Source organism: Triturus cristatus, chromosome 7 (assembly GCF_964204655.1).
Source record: "Triturus cristatus chromosome 7, aTriCri1.1, whole genome shotgun sequence".
Taxonomy (NCBI): Eukaryota; Metazoa; Chordata; class Amphibia; order Caudata; family Salamandridae; genus Triturus; species Triturus cristatus.
The window spans coordinates 1,368,399,068-1,368,413,584 of record NC_140590.1 but is presented as its reverse complement, the minus strand read 5'-3'; the positions used below and the strand labels follow the sequence as shown (position 1 = coordinate 1,368,413,584).

Genomic DNA, 14,517 nt, shown 5'->3' with positions numbered 1-14,517 from the left:
TTCGTTTACACATTCACAGCAAGCTAGAAAATTATGGGAGCAATTTTATAGACAACTTTTAGTTAAAGACTGTATTCAACGTTATGACTTTAGAATGGTCTATATGCATTTAAATTGATTTTAGCTCTTCTGGAGCGATTCTTGTTAATATGCTAACATGCAATTTTATAAGCATCATAAGTGCACTATTATGGATAACTCTTACCAAAAGTGTGAACCTTATTGTTTTTAATAATTTCTTCTGCATTACTGCTGTTCATATGTGTTTATTGCTTTTGAATTGTACAGACAAATTGTTTATGTAGTTTTATAGGGTAGACCGCGAAATAAACTTATTTGACATACATTAATTTGGGGGGAAAAAATAATTTGCCATTCTGGCATAGCATTCCATGATGAAAAGTAACATGCCGCCACATACATTGAACGATGTATGCAACATGAGAGTGGGACACTTACTCTATGGCTTCTGCAAGAATCGTAGACGATGCTTATATAGAAGAAATGCACTGAAACTGTGCAGCAAGCAAAGATACACATTAAATGGTATACCTGAAATTTGAATAAGGCAAACTCAAACAATTGGGAAAACGGGTCAAAAGCTTCAAAAGAAGGTTCTCTAATGAGTGGCAGGAATTTGAGCTCTGTGACGAGCTTTTAAACGTTTATTTTTCAGATTAATCAGGGGGCATATCAGGCTATGCCGACATTACAGTACAGAAAGTACTTAATAGCCTGAAGAGACTGGGATAGGAATTACGCCAGGGTTAAACATGGTGTCAAGCACCTTGACAAATCTTTCTCGGACACGCACTTTATCTTTCAGGCACATGAAATTTGAGGTGCATATTTGGGTACAATTCTGAATGACAGCTAATAAATAATACTGATGTGGGGAACCAATATTGAAAAAAAATAGCAGCATATATCTTATTGCATGTGTGTGGTTTCAGTTAGGCCATATAGCACTCTGGGAGATGCAGCCCATGCATTTTCACTTTCTTTTTTCAATCTTCATTTTAAAAGTAAGTTCTGATCAATTTTCAATGAGGCAATTTCCTTTCTTTTAAACAGTTAGTACTGTTCCTATTTTCACTGCGGTAATCTTTGTCACCATTATGTTTCGCTTTCACTATAGATCTTCGGAGGCTCTTCAGAGAAGTTAAATCTTGTTAAGCATTGCTACCTATGCATGATGCAGCATGTTCCAAAGGGTACAATACCAAGTACTTGTTCCATCTAGCATATATTCCTCCCACCTTCCCTTAGCGTTGCAGACCAATGGTCCCTGAAATTCCACGATATCAGCACAGATTGTGGTGGTGCTCAGTCAAAGCAGCATGCCATACGTCATGTGAGGATGTCATTGAATAATACAAGCATAGTACTGAGAGATACACAAACACACACCCTCTCTCTCTCTCTCTCTTTGTAGGAACCAGCAACAATAGGAATCAAGACTATTAAATAACGTTTTAAGTATACTGATGCTACTACTCTATTGTCAAACACAACCACTGTTGGCTCCCTCAGTTTCTCATTAAATTAATTCTCCAATTGATCCTGGGGTTGATCAGATTAGTTCAGAATGAATTCTTACAAATAAACTATGGTATCAATAATCTTTTCTGAAATTTAAGTGATAATGACATTTAAAACATGGTGTTCTGTGGCTTAGCTTGTAATTAAAAGCACATGTATTGCTCTTGATAATATTTACATAATAAGTACCATGTAAAAAATGCGTCAATGGGGAGACGCCTGCTCTGATTTCATTAACTTTATGGTAATAATAAGAGTTACAATATATCAATGCTTTTATTCCACCTTTTAGGTTTCGCCTGCAGAGCGCTTGTGCTATGCTTGTGAAATCTATTGTATTTAATATAAATCTTAAATGGAGCTTACATCCCACCCTCACTTTTCATTGATTGGTGTGCTTGACAATTACTTTTCCTCCGTTTCTATTGGCTGGAGCATACTATTTCCTTTTGCTCCTCTGTGTGTCTCTCTTATCAGTCACCAAGTACTGTTTTCATCCGCTTTGTGGGACTATTTTCTTTAAGCTTTTGCCTGCACAGCGCTTGCGTTTTGCTTGTTTTTTTAACTGCTGGCATTTCTGTTAGGAGGCTTAAAAGCTTTGGTTTGCCATCCCAGCCGGTGTCTTTCATTTGTTTCTCTTATCTGTTTCACTCTGCGCTGTAACTTGCATTTCTTACAAGAGACTTTGAACGCATCACTCTCCAAGCCTCACTTTCAGCCCTAAGCCCCGCCCCCGGGTTTTGCATGCAGGGCTGCCGCAGTACTCTTCTGAAATTACTACTTTGTTGTCCTTATGCTTGACTGTTCACAACAAGTTTTCAGGAGATGAACAAAAAGGCACAATCAAACAAAATGAAGGCAGACGCACCTTACTAACAGCAGCAGGCACTGCAAAACTCTCTTTTCGAGTCTCATGCCTGAGTGTATACTGCCGCACTATGCACTGCAGTGCCAGTTGCTGTGAGATTAAACAGGTTACACTGTCTGTTATACAAAATATGCTCATAAAAAAATTACAAAATTACAATGTAAGACAATGCACCACTACTAGGCATTATTGTTAACCTGATTGCTACAAACTGTTATTTTCCGTAGTGTGTACTTGTGTTTGTTGATATGTCTGTATCAGGTGAAAAGTGAGAGTGAGAGTGAGAGTGTGTGTGTGTGTATGAATGTACACCACATCATCTGCCTAGATGTGGTTACATGTGATACTATTGAAAAACATCTTTATGTAAACCTGGTTTGGAGATGCTTTCTCCGCAAATCGGTTTTTCTTGAATTTTTCTTTCTTTGGCTAAAAACATCCAATGTTAATGCACCTGGTCAGTGAAATGGAAATGTAGAACTGCAAACATGCACCATGAGAGTGCCTGCTTCCTGTTGAAAAGTGCAAGTACTTTACAGTATTATTACCAAGATGGCCGCCACTTTAGACATGAAAGACACTTTTCTTGTTAGCACGGCTCAGGGATGGCAGTCTCTTTTCTATTTCCTCAGCCCCTATTATAGATCATCCCTCCTTAGTTTTCACAACTTTAGTTGTGTTATGGTTTTTTTTCCTCTACATGATTCTAAGTGGCCTTATGGCTCTTGTATCCTTCCTGTTTAATGCCAATAAAGCCATGAATTCACATAAAAGCATTCACTTTGGTAAAATTAAAACGATCTTAAAGCAAAGTGTCCTCAGTTGTAGACTACCTCAGGGCCATAAAGCCACACGCCATCACCCACTGTTGAATGTGTTAGACACAGTGCGATCTTTTGCGAACTAGCAATCAAACACATACACGGCAAAAATTAAACAAGGTACAGGAAAGATAGCTTAAAATTAATTATTTAAGAAATATAGCTATGAAATAAACGATAATATTTTTCAAATATACAAAATATTACACAATCCCGCTCTAAGGGACTAATGCAGGTTCATATGCACAACATGACAGTCCTGTTCAGCACAGAAGCAGTGTTTATGTTACATGTCCCCACTCTTTCTGTTCATAGATTGTGCTCTGCATTACTTTTTTGTTGTGTCGGCAATAGCACTTAAAACTTAAAAGTTACTGTTGCACTCAGGACAAATCCACCATGTCTTTAAGAACGAGTTCATTAGGACTGCAAACAATTCCATGATTGCATGGAAGCGGTGGGAACGTGGATGTCTCGCAACTGCCTTAAATTGAATTCAGGTACCACCCTCGGTTCTCTTCCCACACCGTCTAAAAAGAACATAAAAAATGTAGGAATCTTGATAGATGCCAAGCTTAATTTTGGTGACCAGATTAACTCTCTCATCGGCAACCTTTTTTATCCTTAGGATGATCAAAATGATCCTCCCCTTCTTACCGCCTGAGAGTCAACGTACAGTTGTTACTTCTCTCGTGATGGCCAAGATTGATTATTGTAAAGGTCTATATTTGAGCCTACAGGAATGCCATATGAATAGACTGCAAAAGCTTCAAAATGCGGCAGCTAGGCTACTGTCAGGTACAGCTAAGTTTGCGCCTATTTCCAAAGAAATTAGCAAACTGCACTGGCTTCCTGTGAGGAAGCAGGTCTGTTTTAAAGCCCTTTGTATTGTGTTTAAGGCACTTCAGGGCATGGGCAAGGAGTTCCTGAAAGAAAACATCCAATGGTATCATCCTAAAAGGACGTTACGGTCAATGGAAGCCAGGTTGGCAATAGTACCACGGATAAGGAAGGCTTCCTGGGGTAGAAGAAGCTTAATTTTGCGAGCCACCAAGGCATGGAACGCCCTTCCGCCCTATCTTAGAATGTGCCCTGATCTTATGGCCTTCAGGAAGAGCTTGAAGACCTGGTTGTTTAATAAGTAGTGTGAAAGCTTCTGTCCCCTCCTTTAGGAATAATCGGTAGCGCCAGGACACCCTTGTGTAATTGCGCGCTATATAAATCCCCGTAACATAACATAACATTTATGTGCTTTTCAGATGCATTTTTTGGTTTGTCTAACACTTAATTTTATCTCCTCACGTCAGCACGCATTACAAGCGTGCTTGTGAGCTGTATGATTTTTTTCTACTACACCTTTTAATTCATCTTCTTGTCGTTTCTACGATGCCCCTTTCCCTCCCTAAATCACAACCATACTAAAACATGTTTCTCACATTTTTATTTGGGGAACGTTGTGGGCTGCATTTCATTTTAGTTAAATCCTTTGCCCTTCACCTAATATCCCCGCTTTAAACCAGCTACTGCACAATATATTTAAGCCTGGGCGGTCAACTCCGCACTCCGCGGAGTTCCGAAAAACTCCGCTCCAGGAGCGGAGTTTTTTTCCTCGCTCGCGCTCATCAACATCAAGTTGGCGAGTGCGAGCAAGGAAAATCTAACTCCCGGTGAGATTTGTCCTCATTTGCACTCGTCAACGTCAAGTTGGCAAGCACGAGTGAGGGAAATCAACCCCAGGCGAGATTTCTTAATGTGGGCGGTCGGATTTCTCAATGCAAGTGACCGCATATGCTTGCAACCGCACGCATTGAGAAACTGTCTGTTCGCGTTGAGAAAGCTGCTGCTCGGGTAGAAAATCTACTCAAGCGGCAGAAAGGAAGCAGCGCCCGCTTGCGCTGTGCAGCACCCCGTTTGAGATACTTTCACAATGCGGACAAACACCCAGCACTGAAAATTATCTCAAACTGCATTTTTTCTAACCCACTTCGCTGCTTGCGGAGCTCCACATAGTGCAGCAGTTTTTTCTTTCACTTTGCGGACTTCCAAGCGGAGCTTTGTGAACTCCGCCCAGGGCTTAAATATATTGCCTTTCCCAGTAAACAAGTCCTAACACTTTTATGCAGTTTCAATAGCTTATATTGCACAACTACTCACCAAGCTAAAACTTACAACAAAAAATAACTTATTAATCATATAGACTATTGCATTTACCAGTGCTTCTTATAATCAACTTCCTATCTTGCAAACTGAAGTTTTTGCTTATGAAATTACGCAAAAAGAATTGGACTAACATTAATAAATGTATTACCTTCTTCACCATGCACATCAAAACGATCTCAAAGGCGTTCATATGGATGCTGCAGTTTGCTGTGATTTCCAGTGCATCTTACACAGCATTCACCGGTCTCCACCAAGGTGCTTTTCAATGACTGACCCAATTGTTTATACTTGTAGGTGTTTAACAGCTATATCGAGGCCCCCTCTATATCTCTGCAGTTGATCGATGAACTACGTTGTTCCGGTGAGAAAAAAAGCATATGTTTTAATGTCAATTAAAATGACACTGTTTAACTCAGAATGTCGTGAATTATAACAACACAGTATTTGGAATGGTATACAAGAACATGTACTCAATTCTACTTGCACAATAGAAGAAAGGTAGTAGTTAAAGGGACTCAGCACGATAGGAGTAAAACTTAAGGCCCAGCATACTAGAGGCACAAATCTCTATAGACAATCGGAGAAACTAAAATACAAGTGATGCTTGCACACCATTGGGAGTTATACATAGAGTTGCATGTTCACTAACTACTGTGAGATATTTTAAAAATATTAGTGGACGCATTTTTAAAATATAAAATTGCAGTACTTAAAGCTCATAAACCATGCTTAATCTCACTTAACTATGCATGTTTCTCTATGAAAATAAGTTTATATTTGGCATTACAGCACTTTGAAACCCACAGACATCTAGCACTTGGTGCATGGGTTATATTTATAAATCCTTCCTCTGCTTAGTTTCACGCCAGAGGTTACATCAAATAACCATAATGTTCCTCTTACTTAGAGGGCTACTCTACGTCTAAATGATTCTGTGTAATTTCAATAACGGACCTCATCATGTACCAAATACTGAAAGCACATCTATAATTCAACTTAGCACTGGTTTGTTCCCATACCATTTAAAGTGGAGTCGTAATTTTCCTTTTATTCTTCCAACTGTATAGCATAAGCCTTTAGGGAAGGTTTAAAATGGTCTAAAGAAGTCATAATTATGGAAGGATTCTGCCCAAAAACTGCGACCACCTGTGGATTCGGTGCCATCACCAGCGTTATTTACTGTGCAACCTAAAACCTCTGTAGAATTTAGTTTCTCTTACAACATGGGTTTTCACTAGGGGTGGGTGAATTTGCGTAATCGCGCTACGCAAAGCTCTGCGAAACGGTAAAAAATCTCAGCGAGCACGCAAAAGTTCAGCGAACACGCGGAATTGCTTGTTCTGCCCGTTCGCAATGCTTTTTTCCTGTTTGTGAACGCGGTTTGTGTGGTCGGGGAGAAATATCTCGCAAACACTCCTTTTTAAAGCGCAAACAAGCAAAAAATTCCGTGAAGCCGTGGATCGCGGAATTTTTGGCAATTCCGCGTTCTCCGCGGAATGTGAAATTACCCAAATTCTGCAAGCGAAACGGAATTTACCGCCCAGGCCTAGTGTTCACATCTATGCTGACGTCATAGAATTTGTTTTTAGATCAAATAAAATCTGAAGCTGGATTCTAACATACAGAGGAATCAATTTTCTGCCCCGAAGCTCACTTGTATTCAGATTGCCCAGGGGGAATTTGAGCCTTTTGTCCCCTACTTTCCTCACTACCACTCCATCACAGACTATTCCATGTTTGTAGATTTAGTGCTCTTCCTAGTGTTATATAATTGACCATAATGAGAATCTTTGCCCCACACAGTATTAATGTTGGAGAGGGTCGCCTGCCATTGTATTTTAAAATGAGTCCGAAGGGGTGGATTAAAAAAGACTGTCATTATTTCTTGCCACAGTCAATCACTAGACATTTATTTTATTAGCTTTAAATCTCAATAAGACCTCTGCTGAGTTGTGAAAGCAGAGGGCAAGAAGTTGCAAAAAACACTACCTGATTTGTCCTGATTTTCTGAGTAGTAATTTAAAATCAGGCAACAATGAACACAAATAATAATATATGATGGGGTATCTCTATCACCCCTTACAGCAAGGAATACAATACGGCATGGCTGAGCCGAAAGGTGAAAAATGTGGAACCTCGATGATATATGTCAATAGATATTCTATATGACAGAACTCGTCAGAAGGTTTCTTATTCAAATGTACTCTATAAATGCCTGGTTCTCAGTGTCCTTTTCTTTTCGATGAGAAGTGTAGTCTGTATTTTTTGTTCTCCTTAGCTTAGCCAGAGTCTTTCTGAAATTCCTTCTAGGATTCATTCTCAGTATAAAGCATGTAGTTAGCCTGTCAACATTCTAATCTATTTCCACGTGAATTTTCTAAATTCGCAAGCAAATTGCCCCTTCTTTTCAAACTTCTGTTTTCTCATTCCTTGAATTAGATTTTAGACCGCATTTGCTTTATATTAGGTAGTGTTTACTAACTTAAAAACAGGATTCCCAAATGAAAAACGGTGTCAACTAAGAAGCTTAGTACGCTCAGTTTAGACTCTGGAATTGTACCTATGTAGCCAGTGCCAACGAACCGTCATCCTGCTTTCTATCGTTTTGACTCCTGCCAAAGCAAGCTGGGTCTATAAATACAAATCATAATGGTCAATAAGCTATTAAGTTGGTTCTCAAAGACCATCCACGTTTCTCCTGTGTTACTACCACTTTACAGCATATCCCCCTAATTCACCATGCATAGTTGTTAGTCTTGTCATCTTTTGGCGTGTTTCCCCTGACTTTTTGCTTTCTGACCTCCCGGTTTTGACTCTGTTTTTGCTGGCTTAGTGTCTCTACGCACTTTCTCACTACTGTTCAGTGTTAAAGTGCAAGTGCTCCTGTTATAAATTGTGTTATGGATTGGTGTTTCCATGACTGGCATATTTGATTTACTTGTCAGTCCCTAGTAAAGTGCACTGAGTGTACCAGGGCCTGTAAATGAAATGCTGCTAGTGGGCGGCAGCACTGGATTGTGCCACCCACACAAGCAGCCTGTAAATGTAACTCTGGCCCGCCATTGCAGAGCCTATGTTCAGTCTGGGACTGCCATGTATACTAAGCAAGTGTACCCACTTGCCAGGCCCTAACAGTCCCTTTTCTCACATGTCAGTCACCCCTAAGGTAGGCCCAAGGAACCCCTGTGGGCAGGGGTTGGACATGCCCTGGTGTCTGTGGCATGTCCTGATAGTGAATTACTGCCAATTTCGTTTTTGACTATTGCAAGGCTAACTGCTCCCATAGGACAGAATGGGGAGTTTGTTTATAACATCTCATAAACATAACTGGCCCTAGGAACAAGGTAGAAAAATAAACTTTAGTATGCCTGAACTCAGAATCTAAAGATGCATCTTTTAGTGAAGGTGATTTTTACATTCTGTGTTTGAAAATACCACTTTTAGAAAGTAGGTATTGTCTTTCTCAACCATCCAGTAGGCCTCTGCTGGGTTTGTGGATTGACTGTCTGGGATTTGAATGACAGGGGCTGGAGAGGAACAGTGGCACCAGAGAGTCTAGATGGGTCAGGGATGGGCTGAATAGACCTGGGCTACATTTAGAGTAGGGAGGAGGAGATTTCCTTTCATCTGAATGGGCCTGGTCTGCCTCTGACAATGCAGTCTTCATCTTCTGCCAGGAAGCTACAGCAGAGAGGACAAAACTGGTTCTGGCTGGGCACAGACACTCTCTGCCTCAGTGGACAAAGGATTTTGGGCTATAAAAAGTGGGGCCCAAACCCTTGAACTTTAGAACTCTTTAGAAGGCTGCCAAGAAGAAGAGCTGGAGAAGCTGTGAGGAGGAACTACCACTTTGCTGAGTGCTTTGCTGTTTTGGCCTGCCAGCAAAGACTTCAAGTTCTTCTGCCCTCAGCACTGGGGACTGTGTGTTTTGTGCTGCAACAGAAGAGAAAGCAACCGGACGCAGTCTACAACGCTGCTGCCGACTCAGTGTCCTAAAGGCACCGCAGAGGGCACCGCTGCAACGCGACCCTGGTCTCACCGATGACGCCATCGGACACCGCCAGCGAGCTGCTGCTCGCATGTGACCTGCGGGCACTGCACTCCGTCCCGCTTCACGCCGCCGCCTTGGTATCCCCGACGACAACGCTTCACGCCACCATCTATGCTGCTGCTTCCACCGTGGTTCGAGGGCACCGTTCGCAAAGTTACACAACGCACCGCCCTCATCCCGCACCGCCGCCTTGGCCTACCGACGCCTGCGCCATCGCCTCCAGTTCGTCAGCCGACGACAGAGCTACAGCAACGACGATGCCACTGCTTGCACTGTGACCTGCCAGCACCGCGACGAGCACCGCATCAATTCGCACCCAGGACCTGGTCTCACTGACGCAGCCATCTGACGCCGCCATCGAGCCGCTGCTCGCACCGCGACCTGAGGGCATCCCACACCGCACTGCTGCACTTCACACCGCAGCACCCGACGTCCGCCGACACCAGAGCTCCTGACTCCAACCGTGAGGAGTTCGATCTGCAACGGGTGTGACTTCGAGAGCCCCACGACTCCTGCACCGACCTCCAGAACTGACGCCGGCAGACGCCGTGCTTTCGGAAGCTTGACGAGAGGTCACCGGAGCCCTGCATTTCTGAAGGTACTGTTTTGCTGGTCTTCCCGACACCGTAGCGTGCCCGCGACGCTGAGGTCAGCCAGAACTGTTTGGATTTGTTTATCCAGGATGCTGTTTTAGCCCCAGACGGAGCTATCAACTTCAAGGAACTTTATTTCAAGGTTATTTTGCTAACTAAAGATTTCCAAGTACTGTATTGTGGGTTTTTATTGTTTTTGGTCTTGTCTTAAGTATATAAACATATTGGATAGTTTTCTAAACTGGTGTGGTGTCCTTTTGTAGTGCTTACACTGTATTAATGTTGGTTATGTGCAAATGCTTTACACACTGCCTCTAAGATAAGCCTGACTGCTCGTGCCAAGCTACCATGGTGGTGAGCAGGGGTTATTTTAGGAGTGTAACTCCCTTATCCTGACTAGAAGGAAAGGAGCCTTCTTGGACAAGGTGCAAACCATTGCCAACTAGAGACCCCCGTTTCTAACAATAGTTTTCTTTCTTCAGGCTGTGACTAGAGGTATGTTGCAATGGAGTGAGGTATTTGCTGTACCCAGTAAATACAAACACTCAGGGAGGTTTATAAGTTTTGATAAATACCTCTGTTTTGAGGTTTCTACCGGAAACCTGCAGAACTGCCATTTTGTGCACTAAATTCAACGTGTCTTGGAATTTACCAAGCATTTCTCACCAGTAAATTTCAGCAGGTTTGACCTGGCAAAATTAACCTTGGCAAAATTGTGGAGGTGCTGTAGTTGCAGCACAACTCTTAATTTTAATCCCTGTGCAAAAGGGGACTGCACATTGATTGGAATTTAATGCCCCACTTCCCTTTTAACCAAGGCCTTAGAATGTATTTTCACTATGGGGAAAATGCTCCAAGCTAGAGCGATTCACAGAAGAGGTAGCACAAAGGCAGATGCAGGGTGTGCTAATTTCTCACTTATAGTAAATGAATGAATTGTACAAGTTAGTTAAAATCAGCCTTTAATTCAAGCAAGAACACAAACAATTAATTTGAAACAATAATAAAGACATCTATTAGAGACAAAAAAACAGTCCATTACTTAAAATGATAGCTAGACATAAAATGTAACAATTACATTATAACAAGTTAAGGATATATTTAAATTATGTAAAAAAAGATGTTGGTCTTTTAACAACATGAACGATTCAATATTAAACTAATAAAGAAATATCAATCAATTTACCAAACATAAAACAAATGAATATACCTTCAGAGAGCTATAAATACTGTAGTATAAGAGGTAGAACTAGGGTCAGCTAGCTTTGTCAGGCACATAGCCAACAGACCAAAAGAGCAGGGCAGAGTCCAAATGGGGAGCAGCACACACTTATGGTCTGGGCAGAGAAAGAAGTGCAGAATTTAGCCGTGGGATAGAACACAGAGATCCAAGGTAAAGTGAAGGCCCGAGGGGAGTAGCACTGGGTCCAAAAAGTAAGGGGAGCAGGGTTTAAAGGAGTAAAGCTGGCAGAAAGTAGCACAGCATCCCCTTTCACCAAGAGGCCTGGGCAGCACGTGATCGAGGGGGCAGTACAAGGTCCAAGAAAAGGAAGCAGTGAAGGGTCAACCGGGCAAAAACTGCTGGGTCAAATTAGGGGAGAAAGTGCATGTCTCATCTGGGGGAGAAGGTCAGTGTCCATTAGTGGAGAAGAAACAATGTTAACACTGCATGTTCCCGGCTGTCGGAGTAGGATAGGAGGCTGGGATCCAAGGGGAGGAGACAGAGACCCAGTGAACCAAAGAAATATAGTGGGGCAAGCAGTGTAGGGTCCAGGGAGACCAACACCTGGTCATAAGATATACATTCTAATCTAGTGACTACAAAAATACAGTTTGTCTTGTTCGTCACGTGACTTGTTATTGGTTCTACTACAAGAAAGCAGAAAAGTAGACTTAATGTAAAGGAACATATGGACAGGGGATAAGATGAGAGAGAAAGGTGGTCAAAGAGAGAAGAGAAGAGAAGAAAAGTAAAGTGAGGAGAGGAGAGAAGATAGAGAAAAGGAATGTGGGACGAGTGGTAGGTGAAGTGAGGGAGCAAGACATCCCTTATAATAGTTATGGTGCCTGATTAGATAAACTAAGCCATAGTTTCTCTACTAAAGAAACATTTGAAAAGGAAGCACGAGGTGAACTAAGGGAGGAGGATTTCATGGACAGGGATGTGATCACAACAGAAAGAAAGTCACCCCCTTCTGAACCGCTCTCTAGCCGGAGGTGTGGGCCATTTTATCCTAGTATATACCCTCTTCTAGGTTGGTATTCAAGGGATAACCCTTGCAATGGATAAATTGCCTACTGACCAATCATCATCAGAACGTGGCACTTTCCATATTTCTCTCTCAGTTAAAGAGCTTGACAAGCAAGATCCTTGGGTCTGACAGGTAAGTCAGAGCCTTTTCCTGGTTATTCAATAAGCCTATTTTATTATACCATACATCCTAGAGTGGGGGTGGACACAGGAGAAGGAGAAGGAGAATAACACTCCATTACTCAGCGTTGATAGAACTAAGCCCTGTAAAGACTCCAACGTGTCTGATACATTGTATCTTTCATGATTTACATGGTAGCTCCTTCAACCGCTTGTTTCTCGGTGTCACTGTTAAGTAAGTCAACTGGGTGAGCTCTCACCATGAAGTATCACACATCTGACAGTAGAATGTAATTCATTCGGTAACTGAAACCATAGAAATGTCAAATGAGCAGTAATCCGCCATTTATAGGTTTTGCCTGCACAGTGGTTGCGCTGTGCTTGTGAAGTCTATTGCATTTAATATAAATCTGAAAGGGGGCTTACATCCCGCCCTCACTTTTTTCAGTTGTTTGTGCGCTTGCCACTTAGTTTTTCTTTGTTTCTATTGGTTGTAGCATGCTGTTTCTTGTTGGTGTTTGTGTGGGTTTCTTATCAGAGTCCCACACCCTAAGTACTCATATTCCTCCGCTTTTATCAAAGAACTTCTTTGTTATTTGTGAGCAAGCATGTCAGCAACCCTACTTGTACCCTCCTCCTCCTGTGCCACTCCTCCCACAGATTCTTATCATCTTCAACAGTGTTAGACATCAAGCTTCATGCATGATTCTGTGTAGCATAGGGAAAGTTTAGGTGCTTGCTCTTTGGAAATTTGACACACTTTTAAGACGGTCCCTAATCTCTCCACACGAGGTGGAGTTTGTTGATACTCCCCTCCTTTAAATGGCACACCAGCTGTAGAAGCCGTTGCTTTGCTTTCGATTCCTGACTAGTATCATCGCTCTACCTACAACTTTATTCCTAGCGCTTCCCTTCCATGCTAAGCGATTCTTGTTTTCGGCCCTGTGTCAACTACATCGGAATCCGACATAAAAGAACTCCTTGCAGTCGCGTTCCCCTTTTTTTATTTACGCGACTGCATTCCGCATTCCCAGTTCCGCTCTGCTTCCTGCTCTTAGCCCGTGAGAGTATTCGGACTCTTTCAAAGTCCCTTCCCCATCATTTTTCCCCTTTATCTTTCTCCACGAAACCTGCAAGGGTCGCGTTTTTATACAACAAAAGATATGACCGCGTTTGAGGTTTGTTTCCCGACCCTTGATTTCCCTGATAACTAATCCCGTGACCGCGTTACAAGAACAAAGAGACCCGGTCTCTTTTTGATCCTTGAACTTGAGTTTCCACTTTTACGAAGTTCTGCGGCCGTGTTCTGATAGCGGAAAGACACGGCCACTTTTTGAAATCCTGGACAAAGATACAATGTAACCACATTGAAAACGCGTCTTGAACGCGTAATTGCTTTTGATCTTTTTTGCGCGATATTGCGCGTCTGCCCTTTGAAAGCTTACTGCATTTTTACGTTGAGCTGCACAAGAAAGAGACCCTGAAGCAGTGCTTATTTTGATAGGCTGTTCTACTTTCTGGATTCACTTATTGACCTACCAGCTTCCTCTTCATTTCTTCATCCTTTATTTTTTTTGGGTTGAAGCCTGCTACTGCTGCTAGTAAAGAAGTTATTTACTGGCAATTCTCCAGACAACGTGTGGATTCTTCATTTGGCGTCAAGAGATGTCCAGCCGGTGAGGACTGTTTTATTTCTATAGAGCAAGCACTCAGTAGACCCTAAATGAATGGTATGTTTAAGCTGAATTGGAAAGGGAGCGGATTTTCTAATGCTATCTTTATCTTTCTATAGGTAATCACTCTTCCTGTTCTGTGGGCCCTACTAAGTGAATCGGTTGGGGGATTTAGAAGTGACACATCCAGGTTTCTAATCCCCACATCTCCTTAGATCAGTTTATGGGTGTTGGTGTTCTTTATCTCTTACATTCATACTTTGGTTTGAGGAGAGTGGGGAATTTATCGTCGCTCCTGTGGATTGAGCCTAGCTGGACTGCAGGTTAGTGGCATCGGCAACAGAAAGCCAAGCCCACGACTTAAGTCCACCCGGGCGACGATGAATATACAAGGGGTTTGTGCCTCAATGGAGAACCCTCCCCATAGTCCCACGGTTG

The 14,517-nt window shown here is 42.2% G+C and overlaps 1 protein-coding gene across 1 annotated transcript in view; it reads right to left on the bottom strand.

Moving 5' to 3' along the window:
• The window catches only part of LOC146812074 (uncharacterized), a 236,105-nt gene that overhangs the window by 203,514 nt on the left and 18,074 nt on the right, over positions 1–14,517 (bottom strand). Inside the window, exon 2 of the mRNA XM_085619083.1 lies at positions 5,540–5,739. The gene's annotated coding sequence lies outside the window, so the exon portion shown is untranslated. The remainder of the gene's footprint in view (positions 1–5,539; positions 5,740–14,517) is intronic.